The sequence below is a fragment of the Narcine bancroftii genome, unplaced genomic scaffold (genome assembly GCF_036971445.1).
Source record: "Narcine bancroftii isolate sNarBan1 unplaced genomic scaffold, sNarBan1.hap1 Scaffold_130, whole genome shotgun sequence".
NCBI classification, from domain to species: Eukaryota; Metazoa; Chordata; class Chondrichthyes; order Torpediniformes; family Narcinidae; genus Narcine; species Narcine bancroftii.
Genome location: NW_027211865.1, coordinates 424,293 through 438,927, shown reverse-complemented (window position 1 = coordinate 438,927; position 14,635 = coordinate 424,293).

Below are 14,635 nucleotides of genomic sequence, written 5' to 3'. Positions count from 1 at the left end.
CACTCTCCACAACTTGAAAATAAGCAAAATGTATTACGTTATGTTAAGCTTTTTTTTGAACATTTTAATAAAATTTAATAGAATATTTCAGGCCAATGGGACGCCAGGCATCATTAATCTTTCCATGTACGGCGTGGTCGTGCGTGAAAGTGTGGCCATTTTGGCCAAAAAAGCGCAGTAAAACGAACCGCGATCACAGGAGTGGCCTCCACAGTCGACCCGCAGCAATATCTTTGAGGTAATTTCATGGAAACAAACGACAACTTAAGCAAATATTACGTGTGTGTCTGTGTGTGTCTCTGTGTGTGTCTGTGTGTGTGTATCTGTCTCTCTGTGTCTGTGTGTGTGTGTCTGTCTGTCTGGGTATGTGTGTGTCGCTCTCTCTCGGTGTCTCTAATATATGCTTATTCATTACCCACCATTATCCATCCCTACTGGTGGTGCGGGCTTTGTTCCCCAAGGCGTCCGTATTGGCTGCCCATAGACCATCTCTGCCCCAACGCATTCCTCGGTGTCACCTGCATTAAAATCAAGATGGCATCAGCACCTTTTTGGACACTTTTAGCTGTGTTTCCTCAGTTCTTCTGGCCAGTTTTGTGTTTCGTTCACACATTCCTGCTTCCTGGGGTTGACGGCACTCGTGGAAGATCGCCAGTTCCTGAAACAATTCTTCATTCATCTTATTTGTAACATTTTTACATTTAATTTAACATATGCATTAAAAAACTTAAATTTCTTATTTGAAAATAAGATAAAATTAATGAATAGTGATTTCAAAAGTAACCCCTCCCACAGCTACCCAATAGAAAACAATAAAGAGAGAAAACATCTAGATAGTATTTATAAAAATTGACCAAAACTCTCAAATAAAATCTTGGTTTTCTTGGTTTTAGGAGTCAGAAAGTTCGTGTTGGGTGGTTAAAACTTAATTCCGACAATTGGTAAATACATATCCCAAATCTTCAAAAGAGAAATTCAAATTTGTTCCGTGAATTCGATGTAATTATTTCAAGTGGGAATCAACGGCCTATTTCAGTGTGGCCATCGACCCATTCCCAAATACGCATCGGACTTCCAAGTTACTGCCACACATTTTAACCCTATAACAATTACAGCACAGAAACAGGTCACTTGGCCCTTCTTCTCTGCACTGAACTAAATACTCTCCTCTCGTACCACCTCTCTGCATTCCCCTCCCCTCCAATTTTCCCTGAAATGACAAAATGGACCCTGCCGCCACTATTTCTCCCGGGAGCTCACTCCACTCAGCCACCACTCTGAGTAAAGAAGTTCCCCCTCATGTTACTTCCAAACTTTTACCTCCTGTTTCAATCTCTGCTCCCGCAATGAAAAAAGTCTATCCACATCAACTCGTTCTATCCTCCTAGTAATTTTAAAGACCTCGATCAAATCCCCTCTCAACCATCTACAATCCAAAGAATAAAGACTTCATTTGCTCAATCTTTCTTTGTAATCTAGTTGCTGATATCCAGGTAACATTGACTTAAATCTTCTATGCACCCTCTCGACTTTGTTGATAGCTTTCCTCTCATTTGGTGACCAGAACTGCACACAGTACTCTCAACAGGGCCTCACCAATATCTTGTCTAGTCTCAACCTCACTGCCCGACTCCCGTATTCTATGCTATGGTTGATCAAGGCCAGCTATTTGAACAGATTCTTTTCGAGGTACTCTCTGATTACCCTCCAATAATTAACCTATCACTGTCAGGCTCACCTGGTTGGCTTTTGAAGCCGTTTTTAAACAAGGGAACATTAGATTACATCCATTCCTCTGGCACCTCACCCGTGGACAAACAGGTTTTAAATATTTCTGTCAGAGCCCTTGCAATTTCTACTCTTCTTTCCCTCAAGGCCAAGGGAATATCATGTCAGACGTCCATCCACCAACAGACAAAAATCAGCCATCACAAGGTGAAGGCAGGACAGTAGTCCCACCTCTCCAGCACGAGTCACCCCAGGATCAAGTCAGCACTGACTGCAAGAAGTTTCTACATCCTCTCGGTGTCCATGTGGATTTCCTCCCACACTCCACAGCTCAAGGGGGCCGTAAGTTCATTGGCGATTTGGAAAGCTCAAGACCATGGGGTGGAAGTGCACATACTGGACCTGGGGGCATCAATTCAATTCAACAGCACAGATGAACCTTTGGGCACGACCTGATCTTTTTCTGGTTTCAAACTCATTATTTTTGAAAATTGTATGTGCACCTCTAATGCAACACGACTGCTGCTAAACAGGTTTCTTGATGCATATCCATGACAAGAACTCGGGAGAATCTGATTTGGTTACTAGACTTTTGAACAGAACAGTGTCTGGACATTTTATCCCTAAACTGAAACTTTATAGACATACAGAACAAAAAGAGGGCAAAACAAGCTTGTGTCTCACCAATACCACAATTCACGGACACTTTTTAAGTTCTCAAGGGTGGCAGGAAACACAAAGAACAGACAAACTCCTTCCACACTGTCACTTTGAGAGCTTTGGACTCACCATGCTATAAATATTGCCAAGCCATCACTCTCTCTCCAAATCAATGACCAAAAGTACTGGCTGAGCGATAGATTTGAGAGATTTTACCCGCTATGTAGCAATCAGGCACAAGGAAAAGTGCTGCTTCCATTGTAAAATATTTAGGAATCTCAGACCACAAACAACCTTCACCCCAAAAAACAAGCAATTCTCCACAATAAAACTAGGTTTCCTTCCTGTCTGCAAGCATCTGCTCTCTTGAGTCTGAATGGCACAACTGGGGAAACCGTTTCAAACCCATGACCTGAAACAGCATATTCTCTTCCCCTAATTGGAGCTGTCTTGAATTGGCCACCACTGCCCGAGCAAGAATGAACTGGGAGATCTCACACTTGCTCCTTCAGAGGTGAGACCTCCCTGTTCATTGGAGCTCCATATTATCCATCTTGCTCTATTTTGTTAACCTTAATCAAGTCTCCTCTCATTCTCCGACACTCCCATGAAAAATAAAAATCATGTATCCTGTAGTTCGCGAGTCCGGACACCAGGTGGTGGTATTATACCTATCTCTCTCTCTCTCTCTCCCTTGCTTCATGCATGCAGTACTCGGTGTGAACAGGCGGTGGCAGCACTTTACAGCCCTTGCAATCTGCAGCTTGGACAGGAGATGGTTGGTTTGTACCTCGTGGGCTCTTGCACCAAGATTGAAGATTTGGAGATTTCCCATTGATTGGCAGAGAACATACACGACATCACATCCAACCCTGAGATTCCCTTTTTCCTGTGGACACGACCGAATTCCCACGAACGGATTGGGAAATCAATGTTCCCGGGTACACGTCCTATAGAAAAGACAGAAAGTTGGGAAGGGGGGGTGGGGTAGCTCTGTTGGTAAGAAATGAAATTCAGGCGTTTGAAAGGAAAGACATTGAAACACGTGGGTAGAGTCTGTTTGGATAGAATTAAGAAATTGTAAAGGCATGAGGACCATAATGGGGGTCATTTACAGGCCTTCGAAAAGTAGCTCAGATATCGGTGGCAGTGTAAATCAGGAATTAAGAGTGGCATGTCAAAGTGGTAGCAATACGGTAGTTATGGGGGACTTCAACATGAAGGTGGACTGGGATAATCAGACGGGGGCAGGAACACAAGAGAGTGAGTTTATTGAATGTCTACGAGATACTTTCTTGGAGCAGCTAGTGGAGGAACATACCAGGGGGAACTCGATTCTGGACTTGGTGCTGTGCAGCGACGCAGAGTTAATAAGTGACCTCGATGTAGGGGTGCCATAGGGAATAGTGACCATGGTATGGTTACTTTTGAGCTGCAATTAGAAAGGGAAAAGGAAAGGAAGTCGGAAGCATCTGTACTGCAGTTAAATAAAGGGGATTATGCAGCTATGAGGAAGGAGCTAGCCAAAATAAAATGGAAAGATACACTAGCTGGGAGGACAACTGGGGAAAATGGCAGGTATTTTTGGACATTTTTTACAGGATTCAAGACAAATTTATTCCAAAGTGGAGGAAAGGCTCTAGGAGATGCAAATGGCAGCCGTGGCTAACTAATGAAATCAAGTGCACTATCAAATCCAAAGGGAGTAAGTATAAGATAGCGAAGCGGAGTGGTAAGTTAGAGGATTGGGAAACCTTCAAAGAGCATCAGAGGGTAACTAAGAAAGTCATGAGAGGGGAAAATGAAGTACGAGAGGAAATTAGCAAATAATATAATGGAGGATAGCAAAAGCTTTTTTCAATATGTGAAGAGGAAGAAATTGGTTCTGTCTACAATTGGTCCATTAAGAATGGAAAAGGGTGGAATTATTACCGGAAACAAGGAGTTGGCTGAGGAATTTAACAAATACTTTGCATCTGTCTTCACCAAGGAGGATATAGGTTATGGACAGTTAGGGGGTAGTGGTCATGCGGTATCAAGAGACTTGGGGAACTTTCCTGGGGAAGTAGGGGATCTAATGGATATCCGGATCTAGAAGCAGGAGGTTGTGAGTAAATTGTTGGGACTGAGGGCTGATAAAACCCCAGGGCCTGATGGGCTGCATCCCAGGGTGCTTAAAGAAGTTGCTATGGAAATTGTGGAGGCACTGGTCGACATTTTCCAAAGTTCCATAGATTCGGGGGAGGTCCCTGAGGATTGGAGAGTGGCTGATGTGGTGCCGATTTTTAAGAACGGAGGGAGGGAGAAAACGGGAAATTATAGACCGGTCAGCCTGATGTCAGTGGTGGGGAAGATACTGGAATCTATCATAAAAGGAGTAATAGCAGAACACTTAGGCAGAAATAATAGTATAAGGGCTAGTCAGCATGGATTCCTTAAGGGTAAGTCATGCTTGACTAACCTTCTGGAATTTTTCGAGGATGGGACAAAGAGGGTGGACTTGGGAGAGCCAGTGGATGTGGTGTATTTGGACTTCCAGAAGGCCTTTGATAAGGTACCGCACGGGAGACTAGTGGGCAAGATCAGGGAGCATGGAATTGGAGGTAAGGTGCTGACATGGATAGGAAATTGGTTAAGAAATAGGAAACAAAGTGTTGGAGTAAGCCGGTCTTTTTCAGGATGGCAGGATGTGACGAGTGGATTGCCGCAGGAATCGGTATTGGGTCCTCAGTTGTTTGTAATTTATGTAAATGATTTGGATGAGGGGATTATTAATAACATGACCAAATTTGCAGATGACACTAAACTGGGTGGCGGTGTGGGGTGTGAGGAGGATGTCAGGAAAATGCAGAGGGACTTGGACAGGTTGGGGGTGTGGGCTGCTGAATGGAAGATGACGTTCAATGTGAGCAAATGTGAGGTTATCCATTTCGGGGGCAATAATAGGAAAGCTGAGTATTATTTAAATGGAGACAAGCTCGGGAGTGGGGAGGAGCAAATGGATCTGGGTGTACTTGTTCACCGGTCACTGAAGGCTAACATGCACGTTCAGAAAGCTGTGAAATGGGCAAATGGCATGTTGGCTTTCATAAAGAGGGGATTGGAGTATAGGAACAGAGACGCCCTTCTGCAGTTGTACAGGGCCCTGGTGAGACCCCACCTGGAGTATTGCACCCAGTACTGGTCTCCAATTTTGAGGAAGGACATACTAGCAATAGAGGATGTGCAGCGCAGATTTACAAGGTTAGTTCCAGCGATGGCGGGGTTGACATATGCTGAAAGGCTAGAAAAACTAGACTTGTATCCGATGGAGTTTAGAAGAATGAGGGGGGACATGATTGAGGTGTACAAAATTATCAGGGGGATGGACAGGGTGAAGTCGGATTACTTGTTCCCAGTGATGGGGGAGACGAGGACTAGAGGGCATAGTTTAAGAATACAGGGTAGGCCCTTTAGGACGGAGATGAGAAAACATTGTTTTACTCAGAGAAGTGTGAATCTGTGGAATGCTCTGCCATAGAGGGTGGTAGAGGCAGATTCGCTGATTATGTTCAAAAGAGAGTTAGATAAGACTCTTGTGGGCAAAGGAGTTCAGGGTTATGGGGATAAGGCTGGAAAGGGGTACTGATAGTAGTGATCAGCCATGATCTGTGAAATGGCGGTCACTGAAGGCTCGACAGGCAGAAGGGCCTACTCCTGCTCCTATTGTCTATTGAACCATTCTTCCAAGATCCCTCTGTTCCTCAATGCCCTCCCCTTCACTGCATACGTCTTGGTTATTCTTACCAAAATAAAGCCCCTCACACTTACCTATATTAAACTCCATCTGCCATCTTTCCAAACAGTCCAAATCCTTTTGTACTCCATGAAAACCCTCCTCACTCTCCACAACTCTTGAAAATAAGCAAAATGTATTACGTTATGTTAAGCTTCTCTTTGAAAATTTTAATTTCACATGCATTAAATGCGTACGTAAATTTCTCATTCAAAGATAATGAAAAATTAATACATAGTATTTTTTTTAATTCCCCCTGCCCAACAACCCAATAGAAAAGATAGATAACATCTGGAAAGTATTTATAAAAAAATTACTAAAAAACTATCAAATAAAATCTAACAAATTTTCTTGATTTTAGGAGTCAGAAGGTTCAGGTTGGGCGATTACAACTTAATTCCTACAGTTTATAAATAGGATTCCCAAATCTTTCCAAAAATTTCAAATTTGTTACAGAAATTACATGTAATTATTTCAAGTGTCAAGGGACTTGGGGGGTTCTCGTTCAGGAAAACATAGTGAGTGGGTAACCACCAGGTTGGATCGGCAGGAAAAGAAAGCAAATTCTATGTTGGCCTTTGTTTCTAGGGTAGGGAGGTGTTGATAGGGCATGGGAGAGACCTCATTTGGAGAACTGCGAAGTTTATCTTAAAAAGGATGTGCTGATGTTGGAGAGAGAGCAGAGATTTACCAGGATGATATATCTCCACTCTTCATTGGAGTATAGAAGAAGGAGAGGAGATTTCAGAAACCTTTCCAATGCTGAAAGGATTGGACAGTAGATGTGAATAATGTTTCCCTTGGATAAAAAGACATTGTCTTAGAATTGGAAGGTACCTATTTAAAGCAGATGAGAAATTTATTTCACCAGAAGGTCATGGAATTTGTTGCTGGACTGTTGAGGGAGTTTAAGTGGGGGGGGGGGGGGGGTGGCGGAATTAATAGATGTTTAATGAGTCAGGGTATCAAGGGATCAGGGGAAAAAGCCATAACTTGGAATGAGAGGCGAGAACTGTTTAGATCAGGGGATAGCAGACACAGTGGCATGAATGGCCAACTTCTGTTCCTTGTGATTTGACACCATTTTAACTAATGTACCTTTGAGAATTTTAACATCCATCCATATGTCCTCTGTATTTTGGATGTGAAACCACGGCTGTGCAGGAGAAGCCAGTGAGTTGGTGAGACCAATTGCTCTTCAGACTGGAGGCCTGTGATGAGAGATGTGCCTCAGGGATAGGTGCTGGAACAATAATGTGGTGAATTGGATTAGCAAGTTGGCAGGTGACACCAAGAACGGAGGAGTTGTGGACAGCCAGGAAATCTTGCAGAAGGATCTGGACCAGCTGAAGAAAGGGCAGATGGAATTTAATGCAGACAAGTGTGAGGTGTCACATTTTGAAGGGCAAACCAAGAAAAGATAGACACGGTGAACGGTCGGGCACTGAGGAGTGAGGTTGAACAGAGGGACATGGTAAACGGGTGTCATTCCATGCAAGTGCTGTCACAGGTGGATTTGGGCGGGAATTGAAGATACCCAAGTTAACTAAAATTGAAAATTGTAAATGGGGCAAAAAAAGGGATCTATTTCAGAAATGTTTGTGACAACAGAAAATGGCTAAACCAACTTTAGATTAAATGGGAGATTCTTCTTTAGAATTAACCCAAGAAGAACGGACTACTTACTATGTGTGAAGATGGTGGATTAAATTGATGAATGTGCGATATAATTGGGTGAATTATAATTTTTTTTTACATCAGTTGTATTTAACTCCAGGAAAAAAAGATAAGGATTTAGTCATTCAGACTAATGTTTTCATTGTGGGATTCAAATTAATACTTTTTTTTGTCTATCTGGTTGTGTGATAAAGTTAAGCCTTTGAGGATTTATTTGAAACTACTTTAAAGAAACTCTTTTTATGTTCGATCCACTGCTTTTTCTAATGCGGTATATTACAACTTGAACAACGGGATTAAGAATGGATAAACCTCAAATTGAGTTTATTCAGTTAGTATTAGCAGTGGCCAGTAAATGCATTGCGATGACGTGGAAAATTAGGTTTGGTGTTTTCATTCTGCCGCAACGAATTGATATGATTTTTCTCTCCCTCAGTCGAGGGAGTTTGGTGGGGGTAATTATGGGGAGGGGGGATGGAATATAGTTTTTTTTGGGAGGTTGGTTTATTTTGTTTACTATGTATTTTATATGTTCATAAATAAAGTTTAAAAAAAGATACACAACCAGTGTTTCAGGCTTGTGCCTTTTAACAGGGCTACGAGTATCTGTACTCTATAAAGGTTCACTGCTTGATCAGATGAGCTTCTCCAGCATTTGTGTCCTTACAGAATTTGGTTGAGTTACTATATGTGGACATCAGGTCATTTTTTCACCCTTAAATTGTCCATCCACACAGACAGGAACTTCTTTTTCCCACAACTACCCTCATTTGGTGAAGTGTGTGGAATATTAGCTGTAGAATATCTTCTTCTGGGAATTATGATGAAGAAACCACTTTGGCAGAAAGCTGGGAAAGAGAGTTAAAAAGCACATTCCAGACAGGGATCAATTCTCACCTCCTCTACTGAGCCATACATATCCAAATGCCTGCCTGATCTTCAAAACAATGGTGCAAATTGTTAGACCTGATCCAAAGGCTGCAATAAGCCCCCAGCACCACTCAGACCCTGAATGGCATTGTTTCTGCTTTGAAGTGAAGAATTTAAGACTGCTATGAAATTAAGACATTTGGGTAAATTGGAAACCAGAAATCAGGCAGGCAGAGAATGATTACTAACGTGAACTGTGAGCAACTCTTCCAGACTCCTGTTGATTTTTTTGTGTTCCCTAACCCTAACTGGTACATGAGATTAGATGACCAAGAAGAAGTCCTTTCCTTGTCTTTAGGAAGAGGATATGCAAAATGTAAAATACAGTGGCAGATAGAACAGTAACAGGTCATAACAAGCCCTGACCATCTGAAACAGGTCATGGGAATATAAATTTATTCAGTAATGTAGAAATGACTGCAAAAGCTGAGAAATTAGGAATTCATAAACTGAGGCAAAGATGGGATGGAGATTTGAACATAGAAAATGGACTGATCGTTATAAATGAGATAGACTGGTTCAATACAATTTTATTCACCAGACACCTCAAAAGAAAATACATGGAATCGGATTTGTTTCAAATGTTAACAAGTCATTTGTACTTTTCTGCATTTGACTTGGCAATGTCCTAAAGTTGGGCAGCTTGGTTGAAATAAGTATTTTTTTTTAAATTCCCACAGGATCCATGAGAAAGAAATGTTAAGGAATTAAATTTAAATTAGAACTGAATATTTACCAGGTGTAAATTGCTGCAAATTGTACAGCTAGAAAGTGTGTGGCCATATCTTGCAAACTGGCTGAGGTTCGGAACTGTTCACCACAAGAAAATAATGTATCGTTCACGAGATGAACATTCTATCTTTGGAGCCCACATTTCCTAAAGGTGGGTAGAAGTGAAGTTTTGAAATATTCACAATATTATGGTTAAATAAAACATCTGTTGAAGATCTCTGGTCCCTCATATGGGATGTGGAGAGGGTGGGTCTGGGTAGATCTCAATTTGTATTAATCAACCACATGTATCGGGATTTGAATTATATTCTTGTAAAATTAACAAGAATATAACTAACTCTTAAAAATTAATTAAAAAAAAACCCTGACCCACACAAATGCCCCTGTTCACCTTGCCATTTTGTAAAAGGTGATGGGGGGAAAATCCTGACACAAGGGACAGATTTGAACCTGGGTCACTGTCATTTTCTGTTAAACATGCCAAGATCAAAATTCGACTGACTGTCCTGTAACATAGTGCAATATTACACACACGTAAGGTAAGATGGTTACATCAGTAAAAATTAAATGAAATGCTTCTTACAGTCAAGAGCAAAAGAATTCCCTGCAGCCTCCAAACCAGCCCTTGCCCACAAATAACACCCCCCGCCCCCCTCCCCACCCCAATTCTGGGATCAAACCATCAGCAGCCTACACTTTGTTGGAATCTAGGGGTTAAAACATTATGAAAGAAATGATTAATTAATAAGTTGATATGTACTGCATGGTTCAGGGAAAAAGAGGAATGTGATTAAGTGGCAATCACAGCATGGAGCGAAGTTGGCTGAGCAAAATTGTCTGCTCCCAAATACAGGGAGAGGAAATTCATAAAACGATTTAGGAAGAAAGCTCCAACTGAAGGAGGTGGTGAGTAGCACAGGAGACACAGGCCAGACCAGAACAAAGAATGGCCTGCAAGAAACCAAGGAAATGGAAAACCAGTCTAGGAGGAAGATTAAGGCATGAGGAGGTGTTAAAGAGAACAGCAGAAATTGGCCAGACAGGAACAGAATGGTGATTAGAAATATCTGGTGATGAATTAATTTCTGATCAAAACAACAGGATAGTCTGGCCTGGAGGATTAAGATGGGAGCGCTACACCCCAGATATCTGCAAAACAGGAGATGACTTGTGATAACCCTTGTGCAAAAAGATCTAGCAAAGGAAGCCAACTTTTGTTCAGTATGATAAGGTTGATCTATATAAACTGAGCCAACTGGACAATAGGGGTCAGTCTTGGGGAATAGCTCATTGTGCAGGTGACCTATGAACTAACGACTGACCCAGAGCTCTGTTAAGTTTTATTCTTGTGCTGTGTAATAAATTGACTGTTGAACTGAATACCTTCTCCTATCTCTTCATTCAAAGAACACGCTGGACTCAGACCACATACAGACTAAATTAAGAGTAAGGGAAAGCCAGAGTCCGACAACTTCAGAGCCAAACCTCAGGCACAAACATCCCAAAACCATCATCCCAAGACAAGAGCTAAAGTTGCAGGCACCATAAACCACACACATTAAAGCAACACATTTCTCTGGCTCAATACCCACGAACCACATGGAACACCAGTTTGCAAACTACCCACAAACAGGGGCTTCCACAAACACCGGATTCCTTTCACCCCAACAACTCAAAGAACCACCCCAGAAAAAGCAGCCACAGTAAAACCAGGCTTCCTACCTTCCTCTGATGGCAGCATCACCTCATCTCTGCCTGAAAGCTGCAAGTGACGAGAGTGGGGAAACTCTCCTGTTTGAAACCCTGAGCTGGAATCAGGAGGACAATTAATTCAGGTGTGAAATATCTCAGTAAATTGTGGCTGGCCCTTTAAACAAGGCCCATCTCCGCCCTTCAAGAGAGCTGCAATTAAGGGAATAGCACCTTTTTAATTTGGAGTGGGAGTTAAAACAGTTTTCTCACCTGTGGCATTGAGATGTTTGAGGAGATGATACCTCTCGATAGGGGAGTGTTAGAGCTTTATGAGAGATTTGTTTGTTTGTGGGGCTTGTCTTATGAATTTTGGTTTGGAAGCCTTTTGTGGTCTATGACAGCTGAAAACTAAGCAAACTAGGGTTTTCTTTGATCCTGATGGTTGTGCAGCAGTTCAAACTTCTCAAATGCAGATTTTGAGCTGTTTGCTCTCACAGTGCCCTAGAGCATTGGTTTGGGAATATTTATGCCACAGGTGGTGTTATGGTCCTGTTAAGTCAATGAAGACGCTGTTTACATCCGGTACCGCACGGATGGCAGTCTCTTCAATCTGAGGCGCCTGCAAGCTCACACCAAGACACAAGAGAAACTTGTCCGTGAACTACTCTTTGCAGATGATGCCGCTTTAGTTGCCCATTCAGAGCCAGCTCTTCAGCGCTTGACATCCTGCTTTGCGGAAACTGCCAAAATGTTTGGCCTGGAAGTCAGCCTGAAGAAAACTGAGGTCCTCCATCAGCCAGCTCCCCACCATGACTACCAGCCCCCCCACATCTCCATCGGGCACACAAAACTCAAAACGGTCAACCAGTTTACCTATCTCGGCTGCACCATTTCATCAGATGCAAGGATCGACAATGAGATAGACAACAGACTCGCCAAGGCAAATAGCGCCTTTGGAAGACTACACAAAAGAGTCTGGAAAAACAACCAACTGAAATACCTCACAAAGATAAGCGTATACAGAGCCGTTGTCATACCCACACTCCTGTTCGGCTCCGAATCATGGGTCCTCTACCGGCACCACCTACGGCTCCTAGAACGCTTCCACCAGCGTTGTCTCCGCTCCATCCTCAACATCCATTGGAGCGCTCACACCCATAACGTCGAGGTACTCGAGATGGCAGAGGTCGACAGCATCGAGTCCACGCTGCTGAAGATCCAGCTGCGCTGGATGGGTCACGTCTCCAGAATGGAGGACCATCGCCTTCCCAAGATCGTATTATATGGCGAGCTCTCCACTGGCCACCGTGACAGAGGTGCACCAAAGAAAAGGTACAAGGACTGCCTAAAGAAATCTCTTGGTGCCTGCCACATTGACCACCGCCAGTGGGCTGATAACGCCACAAACCGTGCATCTTGGCGCCTCACAGTTTGGCGGGCAGCAGCCTCCTTTGAAGAAGACCGCAGAGCCCACCTCACTGACAAAAGGCAAAGGAGGAAAAACCCAACACCCAACCCCAACCAACCAATTTTCCCTTGCAACCGCTGCGATCGTGTCTGCCTGTCCCGCATCGGACTGGTCAGCCACAAACGAGCCTGCAGCTGACGTGGACTTTTTTACCCCCTCCATAAATCTTCGTCCGCGAAGCCAAGCCAAAGAAGTCAATGACTCTGGATCAAATCTGGCCCCGTCTGCAAGGGATTTGTGTGTTCACCCACTCTTCAGTGGAGGTGGCAGGTTAACAGGTGTTTGTGGGGGGGAAAATCACAGGTGAATGAGGGGGAATGCACAGAGCTGGTGGGGTGAATAGGAGTGTGAGGCAGTTGTTGGCGAAGGAGAGTGTGTTGCAGGGATGTGTAGCTGAGGACTCACCATCCAATCTCAGACCAGAGGGAAACAGGATTCTTATCGTGCTCACAAATTCCTTCGTCACTCCTCAAACGATGATCAGTATTCTGACTCAAGCGTTTTCTGGCCTTGTGACGACAAGCGGGCCTAACGTTCCAATGGCAAATGAGGCAGGGAGGATGTTTCCTGTAATAGAGGTAGTAAAAGTTCCATTAGAGAGGAATACGTTGCCTTTAACTGATAACATGCGGTGGGGTCTCGGTACATTTGGTGATGTCTGGGATCTCTCTATCAATATAAAAAATGAAAATCAAGGCTGGGTCTCTCTGTGGGGGGGGGGGGGAGTATCTAATATTTGCTTATGTCATAATCTAATTCATCCCAACTGGCAGTGCGGGCTTTGTTCCCCAAGGCATCCGTATTGGCTGTCCATGGACTATCTCTGTCCCAATGCAGTCCTCAGTGTCTCTTGCATTTAAATCAATGATGGCATCAGCACCTTTTGGCCAATTTTAGCTGTGTTTACTCAGTCAATCTGGCCAGTTTAGTTTTTCATTCAGTACTGGTGTCTGGGGTTAATGGGAGTAGTGGATGATTGATAATTCCTGAAATAATTCTTCATTCATCTTATTTTTTTAAAATTATTTAATTTCACATATGCATTAAAAACTAATTTTTTATTTGAAATAACATCAAATGAATGCATAGTGATTAAAAAAAATTAACCCCTTGTCTTGGGATGATGGTTTTGGGATGTTTGTGCCTGAGGTTTGTCTCTGAAGTGGACGCTGCTGATGGGTTGATCCCAGAATGGGGGGGGGGGGGGGTGTTTGTGGGCAAGGGCTGGATTGGAGGAATTCTCTTGCTCTTGACTGCAAGAACCATTTCATTTAATTTTTCCTGATGTAAAGAAAAAAAGAAAAAAACATCTGGATAGTATTTATAAAAATTTACCAAACCTTTCAAATAAAATCTAACATCTTAAATTTCTTGAATTTAGGAGTCGGAAGGTTCATGTTGAGCTTCCAAGTTACTGCCACACATTTTACCCCTAGAACAATTACAGCACAGAAACAGCTCATTTGGCCCTTCTCGTCTGCTCTGAACTAAATACTCTCCTCCAGTACCACCTCTCTGCATTCCCCACCCCTCCAATTTTCTCTTAAATGACAAAATGGACCCTGCTTTCACTATTTCTCCCGGAAGCTCACTCCACTCAGCCACCATTGAGTCAAGAAGTTCCCCCTCACGTTACTTCAAAACTTTTGCCTCTTAACTCAAGACCTCTTGTTTCAATCTCTCCCACTTGCAATGGAATTGCCTATCCACATCAACTCTATCCATCCTTCTTGTAATTTTAAATACTCTACCAAATCCCCTCTCGGCTTTCGAGTTGACAGGAATGCACTCATGGATGGTTGGATGAATTCTCTTGGGGAACAGTTCATAGTGGCTCAAAAGTGCTTGATTAGATGCAAGGAGAGCTGCCACTGAATGTTGCATGTATTTGGTTCTGGGTTTCGAAGGTACCTCAGCTCTCTCTCTTTTGTACTCGGTCCAAAAGATATTGCTGATCTTATTTGGAATTAGAC